Source organism: Falco biarmicus, chromosome 11 (assembly GCF_023638135.1).
Source record: "Falco biarmicus isolate bFalBia1 chromosome 11, bFalBia1.pri, whole genome shotgun sequence".
Lineage (NCBI taxonomy): Eukaryota > Metazoa > Chordata > Aves > Falconiformes > Falconidae > Falco > Falco biarmicus.
In genome coordinates this window covers 908440-919405 of record NC_079298.1, presented here as the reverse complement: position 1 = coordinate 919405, position 10966 = coordinate 908440, and the positions used below count along the sequence as shown (strand labels likewise).

The 10966-nt window shown below is 40.2% G+C and overlaps 1 long non-coding RNA gene across 2 annotated transcripts; it reads left to right on the top strand.

The window, feature by feature from the left end:
* The first annotated feature begins 350 nt into the window (after positions 1 to 350).
* LOC130157240 (uncharacterized) lies at positions 351 to 10741 on the top strand. Of its 2 annotated transcripts, XR_008824745.1 has the most exons (4): positions 351 to 775; positions 3262 to 3308; positions 5115 to 5183; positions 9366 to 10741. It is a non-coding gene; the product is annotated as an uncharacterized LOC130157240 (long non-coding RNA). The 2 variants fall into 2 exon arrangements; XR_008824744.1 differs by lacking the exon at positions 5115 to 5183 and having other exon boundaries at positions 9366 to 10739.
* The last annotated feature ends 225 nt before the right edge of the window (positions 10742 to 10966 follow it).

The following is a 10966-nucleotide window of genomic DNA, read 5'->3' as shown; positions in this document are numbered from 1 at the left end:
CTAATGATTGGATACTAAATACATATATTTAAGGTTGGGTTGGCGGGTTCTTCTGGAGGTCAGCTTCGGCTCAGGGCCTGCTGCTCAGGCCCCAGCACTTCATCCCTCTGGAATAATACGCTGGCATTTGAAGTGTTCAAGTGAGTAGTAACTTGCATATGGAACAGAAGTAATGATTGAGACATGCTGCCTGAAGCTCACAGGTGATCACCCGAGAGCGTGGGAAGGCTTCAGGACTGCAGTTGCTCGGCTGCCATGGGTTGGCCCTCGCAGCTTGAGCTCAGACTTTGCGAGAGGTTTGTGTAGCACTTGGTAACTCCAGAGGGAGTCATGACAGAGCAAGCCACGGAGCGAGATTCATGCTATGGGACTACATCAGTAGATTGTGTATGTGTTGGAGGCCTGAAACGTAAAGCTGATGATGGCAAATAGGAGAATTCATGTTTTAACCTCTTGCGGCCTCTGCTGAAACAAAACTTTTCTTCAGTTATCCTGAAAGCAGGTCTTACATTCTGCACCAAGTTAAACGTTAAAAGCTTCTCTTTCTGTAACCGCTGAAAATGTCACTGATTCAGTAACACCTTTCTTACCTCCACTTCTCCTGTTTAAATGGAATAGTCAGTTCTTGATCTATATTTGTCTTTTGCAGGAAGAATCCCATTCACTTTCAGCAGTTTAGTCACCCTAATGACGATGACAATCATGAAACAGAGATCGTAACTCAGGATAACAATGATAACCGGCCTGAATGTCTGTATGGAACGGCTTGTTATAGGTAAGAAGCACTGTACAAAATGGCTTTTCTTGTTTTACAGGTTAAGAATGTTCTCCCCTGGAGTTGCAAATTGACAGTAGGATAGTGATGTTAAATCTTGACTGTGGCTTTCCAAATTTACTGGCGCCAGACTGCTACCTTTATGCCTCCAAGGTCTGTGCAAAGTATTTGTGATTTCAGCTGGTGAACATGAAGCCTTGACTTTTGGAACCTGTTCAGTGGCCTAGAGATCAAAACTTTCTCATTTTTCAACCTGAAGTAAACTGTTCTTGTATAGAAACAATAATTTATTGTTACATGTTCTTCTTGATATGTAACTTTTAGTTCAGATTTTGACAAAATATTTGTTAAGATTTTGTACAAACCCTCTATTTTAGTCAGTATTTGATTTGTTAGAAAGCATAATTTAGGTACCAGCAAGAAAATCCAGTTTATGGCTGACTGCTGTTTCTTTTAGCAGCTGTTGATTTTCTTCAAAAGATCCTTTTGTTCCATTTGTTTCTTAATATCTAGGTTTTACACTTGTATTTAGCAGAGTGTAAGGACTGCTTTGTAATTGATGCAATGGACAAAAGGATATATTTTGAGACAACAGCCCTTCTGTGGGGGCATATTGAAACTAACAGCTGCTGTTAAAGATTGTGCTTGAGCAGAAACATTTTCTCTCTCTCTCCCTGGAAGCGTGATGATCCTAAAGAGCGTGTTCTTTATAAAGTGTAACAAAATGGGAGTAACTTTTAAGGAAAAGCCATCTTATGTTCAACTAATGCAGAAGAAGTGTTTCTTTTCTCAAAAACCATCTGTGAGATGAATTTCTCATCTCAGGATGCGAAATCTAGGTTTATACCGCTCCTGAAATTGCCAACATACTTTTCAGGAGTACAATGGACACTGTCCAAAACTAAAACTGTCTCTCCTTGCAGATAAGTCAACTCCTGTGCTGTATTAGTTGATCATTTCTTAAACAGCGTTTCATTCTTTTTGGGGTAGAAGAAAGGAGGCACCCACAAAGCAATGATAATTCTTTCCACAAAGCAACAGGTGTCATTTGAAGGATTTGGATGTTATTTTTGTTGTCTTTATCTGTTGGCTACTACTGGAATACATAATTGAGTTATCTAAATGTTGTGCCTTGAGTTGGGATCAAATGCTCTGATGCTACCAACACTTGCAAAACACTGGATTAAGCAACTGTTCTGTTTCAGTACGGTATTTAATAGAAAGCTGTACTTGCATGTTTTTATTCAGATAACTATCCCTTCTAATGCACATGAAATGCACTTTGGGATAGCAGTAGCTATAAAACTGTAAATCAGCTTCAAGTATGTGAATGTGTAACAAGTTATTTGATGTAAAAATAAGATTTTCTTACTGAAGAGTATTCTGTTTTTGAAGAATAAGAAAACATAAGCAACTAGTTTTACAAGGCAGTCTTCACAGCAAGGGTATTTTGTAAAATATCAAAAAAATTCTGCAGTTATAGAAATTAATCTTGTGTTTCAAGCAATGTCAAATGGTATGTCATTCTTAAATAGTGGGCTTTAATTGTTGATTCTTTTTCAGAAGGAGAAATTAGGACAACTGAACCAGTTTTCTTCCAAAGTTAGAATTTTTTTTAATTTTAATTTTCTGCACAGAAGTAAATTGAGCTGAAACAATTTTAACGTGCCGCTCTAATACACTAACACAACAGATCAGCACGGTGTAAGTGGGACCAAGTTAAAACATTAGAACAGCATTGGATAACTGCTTTAGGGGGTGGGATAAATCAGTGTGTTCATGACCTGGATCGCAGCCTGAATGAGGGGAGCATTTATTGCAGATCAAAGAGTAAGTTGACTTTAAATTTTTAATTTTCATTGCATTGATGCTGTTTTTTAATAGAAGACATACACACTTGTATATTGAACTTCCCAGATTGCAGCAGCATATTGCAGAAATGAGTAAACTCTCTTAACAGTCCTTCTTTGGCCTTTCCCTGTGATACTTTGAGACAGGCAATTCTTTTCAATTTCTTTAATTTTCCCAAACTATTTGATTTTTAGCCTTATGTTGCAGAATATGGAAGTTACGGCTGGGTATCTCAGACTTGTGATGCACTGTGTGTGCATTGCACTTTGTGCACCAGAGGTTATGTTCTGGTTTTGGTTTTAGTGAGAGTAAATAATTGGATCAGTTCTTATTATGCTGAACAAATGCATCTCATCTTACAAGTTTGGAAACTATCTCATCTCTTGGTTTTGGTCAGCTGTCTTTTTTATTTTTTTTTAAAAGGCTGAAACAAAAGGAACTCTTATGGAACCCTTTTTTTCTTCCACCCTACATTACGTAAGCTGAGACACTGCAGTAAGGCACTGGTCACAGAATTTTATTTTAAAAAGAAGTGAAAATTATTCACAAAATACAGAGGAGTTCTGGGAACTTGTTAGGTTCTTGTTAGGTGTGGAACAAGGTGGCAAATCAAGCTTTTACTGTTTTCTTTGCAGGAAGAATCCACAGCATAAACTAGAATACAAGCACAGTGCACCTCCAGGTAAGCCAAGTTGTTCAGTATAGCTCAAAGTGGGGGGAAAAAACCCCCAAACCCAGTAATGGATGCCAACACCTTGGAATAAAATGCTTTAAGTGAGAAAGTAACATTGCATTTGCAGCTTGCTCTGTATTGCCCTGCACCCTTGCTCTTCTTGAGCATGCGGTGTTGCCGTTGTCTGTGATAAGGAAGGTAAGGCTGCTTGGCCGCTGCACACTTACATTCACTTTTTCAAATGTTTTTCAACTGAAACAAGATGGTCTGGGTCAGACACCGCTGACATAGTTTGTATGCTTTGTATCTTAGGATTTGACAAAAATGCCAGGTGGCAAGTGGCTGTTTTCATGAGTTTAACAGGTTTTATTGAAAACTAAGCATGGTATAGCATGGTCTTACCAGATCTCTCTATTCTGCTTCCTCCATTTGGAGCTGGAGTATTACAGTGAAAACAGGGAATATACTGAAGTATTTCTCAACATTTCAAATGAATACTGCAGTAAATTTTTTCTGTAGCTTTTTTTCCCATCCCCACAGCAAAATGTGTATATCCCTATAGCATGTATGTTCTGTTGAGGCTTGGAGGGAATATAATTAAAACTGAATCTGAGATTCTATTCTAAAAGTCTTTTTGTATTCCAGTAACTAGACTTGTTGAAAAACACAGGGGAATATACTGTTTATATTTTGTCTGTTCTTAGAGAATTCAAAGATGTACTTTGCATTCTTTTTGTGCTTTTTCTTAATTATTGGACTTGGAGGGGTTTTTTTCCCCAATTTAATTCCCAATGCAAAAAGACAATACTTTAGAGCAGAACAGTTAGGGAAATGTAATGATAATGCATTTTACTTCAAAAAATCAGGATTATGACATTACCCCTGCCCATGGCAGGAGGGGTGGAACTAGATGACCTTTAAGGTCCCTTCCAACCCAAACCATTCTATGATTCTATGGTTATTAAGGAGAAATTGCATTTATGGAAACAATGGCGTAAAATATTTAAATGCTTTGAAATACTGCAATTGTCTGCTGTAAAAACCCCAAACAGTACCGATGATGTTTGTCTACAGATGGCATGGTTCATAATTGTAAGAACAGTTCATCTGGGTAATCTTTCAAGAATCATTTAATACAAAAAAAAAGGTTTTTGGGGGCAGCAGAGTAGTTTTTATACTTGTAAATACAGCACAACCATTGCAGCATTTCTTTTAATAAGTCAGTCTTCTGTTGTAGCAACCTCTCCGAATAACCTTATTGCTAGGTTGTACTCTGTCCTGGCTAATAACATTTCTTTCTTTAGTACCTGAAAGAAGAACACGACAAAAACTTCAAAAAATGGTATGTTCTGATGTTATGAATGGGCCCATCAGCATGGGATGCAACTGATCTGCTTTGGGTTTTGGGGCATTTAGTGGTGCTGGAGATGCTTGATAATACTTACCTGAGAAGAAGGTAGTCATTATTTTAGTAAAACTCTGCTTCCTTTTTTGCAAGTAATAGTGCTGGAATTGAATTCCTGTGTGCTGAGCACACCTGTCCTTCCCTGGAAGCAGGCAGCGAAACAAACAAATGTTTTGAGAGACATGTGTGACCAAGTCAATTCTTCCTTCCTTGAACAGGGTTCATAATAGGATGAAAGGAGCCAATAGTTCATCCACAGCTAGTTAAGGTTACCCCATGAAGACTGATTGCTCTTGAAACATTGAGATACTCCTTCTGCATTGCATTGACCTCTAAATAAATGTCAAAAGATATCTGCGGATGTGGTGATGAGCTTTTCTTATATTTACTCTGAGGTATTGATGTTACAGGCTTGTTAGGACTGAAGTGTCGAAGAAGGGTAATGCCTTTCAGCTGGGGCAGTGTTCCCTGTGAACTATGTATGTATCCTTCGAACTTTAGTTTCTAGAAATCAGTGAGGATTGTGTAGTATCACAGGCAAGCTGTAGTCTCTCTTGATAATGTAACCTGTAATACTGTGTATGAGTATCTCCTCCATTTACCAGTAGTACACCTAGCTTGCTTTGCTGCTGCCAATAATATTAACTTACATGTGGCAGGTGCATGGGCTCCAGTTTTAAATATCCTTTAGCTCTGTTTCAAGGCATCTCTTGTATCTCAGTTTGGCTTCCAAATGTGAAGCTTCCTGTTATTTCTAAAATAATTTAAAAGTGAGCGTTGAAGAGCAGTCTGAAAGCCTGATGATATGCCATCTTTACTTTCACTGGCCTGAACAAGGCATGAGGATGTGGAACTGCTGCATCTCGAGTGGAGGTGGGAACTGACTTGTCTTCTTTGAGATCACCAAGGTGTGGCTGGGCATTTCCTACAGAAATCTTCAAAACAGAGATCTGCCTTCTAGAGAAAGTAAAGTGCAAATAGCTGTAGTTTTCTAGACAAAGTGTTTTGGCCTCCATTCTGTTCTGCGACCTACTTTCCACTCGGGAATGTCTTTCCCATCCCATTTCCTTATCATGTGTGTGTACTTCTGCTGTCACTGAATGCTTGATATGGGTGTATCTGTGCACTAGCATATTTTGAGGCATATTTGTTAGCTGTACGCTTTGCCACATCCCATGATGCAAGTATGAGCCCCATCTTGATCACCGCTCCCTTGCAGAAATGTGCATTAAAGAGTGGCAAGAGTTGTAAGCAGCGTTGTAAGTGCAGCGAGCGGTTAAAATTTTAATAATGAAGCAAGCTGGACTGTGTGCATATCTGAAGTTTAAAGCTAATCTTGAAGGTTTAAAATTGTAGCTGTGTCTTTCATAAGAGGACCTTCCTTACCAGAATGGTAGATCCTGTGTGTGCAGCTCATGGCAGGTGGTCAGCCAGGCATGGCTATGGATGGAAAAGTGCTTCTCTTGTAAATGTGTAAATCTTTGACATGGAAGTGAAATTCAATCTGTTAAATTCAACTCCTCATCCTAAGAACGAACCAGGGAAAAAATGATATTCCATGCACAGTGGGAAGAAGGGAATTCATTAATTAAAGTTCTGTTCATATTTAATGATTGTTTAAATTTCTTTTTTCCCCTCAATATCTTGTTGACTGGCTTGCTTCGTTCTCTTGAGGGCAAAGCTTGTAAAAGGTTGCACTCAGCAAGCTCACGTCTGAGGCGGTCGTACCGAGCCATGCAAGATCACACAGGCAAGGTTCCATTAGCCTTTATTTCGTGCTGTTTGGCACAACTGCACTGTTAAGCACAGCAGGATTAATTTCTGTTCAAGTGCACTGAAACTCCACCAGCCAAGAAAAGAAGGGTGCTATCTACATGACATTTGCCATGTTTAGTTTTTAACATTGATAGTCTAATTGCTGCGAGATGGATTACAAATTGCCAATAGAGAATGTGGTCTATGTTCTGAGAAACAGTCTAAGGCTAATTACTGGGGAAATAGCTGTAAGGGAGGAAGGGGAAAAAAAAAGAAAGGCTGGAATGTGTGTTGTCATTAAATTGTCACTAGTGAATGACTTCACTGCCTTGTTGCTACTTAGATGAATGACCTGCTGTGGCTATGGAGTCTGAGAGTTCTCCTGCACACTTCTGTGTATGTTTTCTAGCAAGCTGATCGGCTCACTTCCAAACATAACCCTTTGTAAAGGGGTGGTCAGCAAGCTTTTTCTCCCCGTGTGAAGGAGATACTTCCAGGGAATGTTTCAAGGTCATATTTATAAATATGGTACTAGGGGAAAGGCAGAATTGTGCTTAATGAGCAGCTTCAGGGGCTGTGGAGCTGAATTAAACTATAGCAGAAAGAGAGGAGTGGGAAGACATGGAAGGAAGTGCATCATTCACTGCTGAAATCTAAAAACACTGGTGGACGAAAACCAACATTGTATGTTCCTCATACATTTGTAGGAGAAATATGGAAGTAATCAGTATTTTTCCAGAATTCCTATTTCTGTTGTAAAATACCACCTGCAGTGCTGTGAAAGTGAAGAGCAGTTTTTCTTTGTTAATCCGGTCTTGGGTTTATTATTCTCACAGGCTTAGGCTGAGAAGAGAGATTTTGTTCTTAAGGTATTTAGAATCTTTGTTTCGACTTCTCCCTCCAGACATAATTCCTTCTGCACGACTATAGTCTGTGATTCTTAGAAAAAATTCTGCTGTTATGGGTAAACATGGGCATAATTACTTTCCTCTAAAGTCTGGTAAACAGTAAACTAGCAAGCATCATATGGGATGGGATTACAGCCGAAATTGACAGCTGATATTTTCAGGATTTTCTGCTAGGTGCTATATAGGTTGCTAGCCATAGGATATTTCTCAGTTGTAGTATTGGCTGTGTCACGCATGGCTGACTTTATTCTAGGAAGTCATTGGGTGCCTCTGTAGCACAGTTCACCCATAAAATTGTGTACCTTTGAGGGAATTGACTGCTGCTGTAAGTGCTTTTGAAAACCTTGCTATAGAGTATAAAATGTTAATCAGACCATAAGATGATTCTGGAATAGTAACATTCCCACTAGCAGAAAAATGTAACTGACAGAGGATGTGATCTGACTACACCAGGCGCTGGTGTTCTTGCTTGTTCACCACACGCACAGCTTGAGTGTCTGGAGCTCTGACCTGAGGTTTCAAGAAGCTGCTAAGAAATACCTGAGGTTAATATAAACATGGATGATTTGGACTGGGTTGTGTAGCTGAGAAGACACATTTCTAGTTTCATATAAAAGATGATAAGAACTGCTCAACAGATAAATCATTATGAGATCATTGACAGGTTATCTCCAAATGAGGTAAGAATGCAGAAACTGGAGGCTGGGAAGAAAAGGAACAAATACAGCTTTACTCGGGGGTGTGACTTAAGGGCAGCATACCATGACTGGAATATTAACAGACTGTGGCTAGTTAGGAATTGTGGGCCTGTAAGAAAAAGGGAGGTAGCGTAGGCTGGTAGAGCAATGGTCGTGCACATCTGCCAAAGTCCCAAAGCAGTGGAAATAAACTTGTTAAAGGTTCACAGCTACCGATAAGTAAAAGGAGAATGCAATGCTGCTATGGCAGCAGCTTTGCATCGATGCTACCAAGTCAGGTAGATAAGGCTTCTTCAAAAATCAGGCTTGCCCTGTCTCTGGGAACTGGTTTATATATGTCAACATATTTGAGCAATTAAAAGACTACTGCAAGACAAGCTGCCTAAAAAAGTTTAGGAACATGCAGCGAGCAGCATCCATTTCTTGTGAATAGAGGTTTCCAAGTTTTGACTCCTGCCAATGTAGAGTATTGTGACATACTGGGAAGAGAGAAGGCAATTTAATCACAAAGTGTGAGCTGTGCAGAAGATGGATAGGCAGCAGATTGGACAGCAGCGCGATAGAACAGACTGAACTGGGAAAGGGGTAGGCTGCATCCAGCTCAGGAAAGAAGTGTTCAGCATTTGTTGTTTCCTTAACGTGTGTTCAGAAAGGAAGCACAGACTACACAGCACAGATCGAAGTTGAGAACGTAGGAGGTGAGTGATCTAGCAGATTGTCTTTGCTGACCTGAAGCTCAGGAAAGAAGTGAATGGGAATTCAAAGCCATGTCAGATTCCAAAGAGCAAGAGTATAAAGTAGCCCTAAGTAAATATGGGTGGGTGAAGGCAGAAAATTTAGAGTCGGAATAGCTGTCTAGCAAGAGCTAGGGGCTAAAGGGCAAGAAAGATGCCTTGTTTAGGTATAGAAGTAGCAGGAAGATGACCAGGAAAATTGTGTATGCCACTCCTTCAGGAAAGGAGAGTTGTCAGAAGATGTTATCTGATACCGTTTTCTTCTGATATCAGAAGATGTTATCAGAAGAGGCCTGGCAACTGTTTTCCAAGTGCTGGAAGAAAAGCCACTAAGGAGAACTTTCTTAATTGATCAGACTGGTAAGCCCTGCAGTAGTGGTCAGAGAGGGATGGTACAGCTTTACATGAGAGTCTTGAAAGTCAAACACAAAATTGTCAGCATTGGATAGAGTGCTTTAGTTGAGCCTTTCTCCTGCTGAGGAGAGAGGCTAACTAGATGGCCCCTGCAAGGTCTCTTTCGTTCTGTATTTATTATTCATGAATATATGGCATTTTTGTCCCTACAGGAGAAAGGGCTGTGGAGAAAGATGCGGCGAATGAAGAGACGGGACGCAGCTTGATGCAAGCAAATGTCAGTTTATTGTACAGAAGCACGAGGTTATATACACTTTCAGAAGCTGCGCGTTTTAAACAGATTGGTTCTTGAAGCTAAGCATTGCATCCTAGGCAATCCCTGACTGGTGGTTAACTGCCATCAATTAACAGCAAGCTGTTACCTTTCCTTGGCGCCATCCTTGGCGCCATCCGTCTCCCACTCCCCTGTGCTCTGTAAACACGTCTCATCATGTTAATTGTTGTCTAGACAAGCTTGAGCACATTCCCCTCAGCTAACTGATTGCCATGCATGGTCCTGGTTTCCAGCCCGCTCCTGCAGAAAGATGAACCACATGAGTATGACCTTAATGGCGGCTTTAGAGATGATGAGGAAGAGGTGTGCAAACCTACCGATGAAGACTCTGACTGGGAACCAAGTTCAGAAGACAAGGATAACAAAGATGTTGAAATGCTTTTGCAAGAAGCGTCTAGATTTGTTAGAACCAAAAGGTAGCCATAGGGGGACAGCATTACGAATGCCCAAGCTGGTTATGTTAAAACATGAATGTGTAAGGAGGGGAATTGCTTTGAAAGCTATTTTTTCCTCAGTGATGTAGGCACTGCAGGAGGATTTTAGTCAGCGAGGGGATTCAGCAGTGTCTGTCTTTTCCATATGGGTTTTTTGTCTTATTAAGTGGTGGAGCCAGAGAACTGAGCTCTGAAAGTTTTTTGTGTTTCCTGCCCCCCCCCCCCCCCCCATCTATTTCTTATGTTCTTATGCAACACCATTGGTATTTCATGGTTTGAAACACAGTTTTAAAGGTTGTTAATGCTTCATCTTCCTGTGCTTGAAATAAATGCTGGCATTAGGAAAGCCTTTTCTTTTGCTGAAGCACAGTATATACTGTGTTGGATGAAGGGGAGTTACACTGCCCACCTGCCATATCACAGATTAATTCTTGGCCATCACTGGGGAGTTTGTCTAAATTTTGTTAACGTTCTTTTGAGTTAGTGCAGTGCTACTGGCTTTCCTCTTTGGTGTCATTTCTTTGGTTCTCTTGATTAATACAGATTAAATACAGATTAATACAGTTAAATACAGAATGTGTAAATCACTTGAGAACAGTATATCAGTGTATCGAACCGCATACACACAGTGACTATGGTGTATTTGCTGTAATTACAGTAGGACCTCTTTCCATGCCTGTACCTCACTGGAATTACATTCAGTTTACAACAAAGCTTAAGTCTTGATGACTGTATTTTTGCACAATTAAACTTGTAACATACTGCGGGAAAAACGTTTGCCTGTGTCTCTGTGATTTCTAAAGACTGTTGAAGGATCTTGCCTTCTGTGTGTTTGCAGCACGCCTGAGCTTTCAAGAAAGTAAAAGTTTTAGTGTGTTTCAGGGCAGGTGACTGGAGCCATGTGAATTGTGTCCAAAAAGGTGCCAAATCTGGAAATTCTGCAGGGGAATTATTCTTGTGTGGCTCTGGCTCCCCTGGGAGCTGGAGACAGACATCCAAATACGCTCAAGCTTTTCAGCTGTGTGGCTCAGTGTGCTCTGCTTAA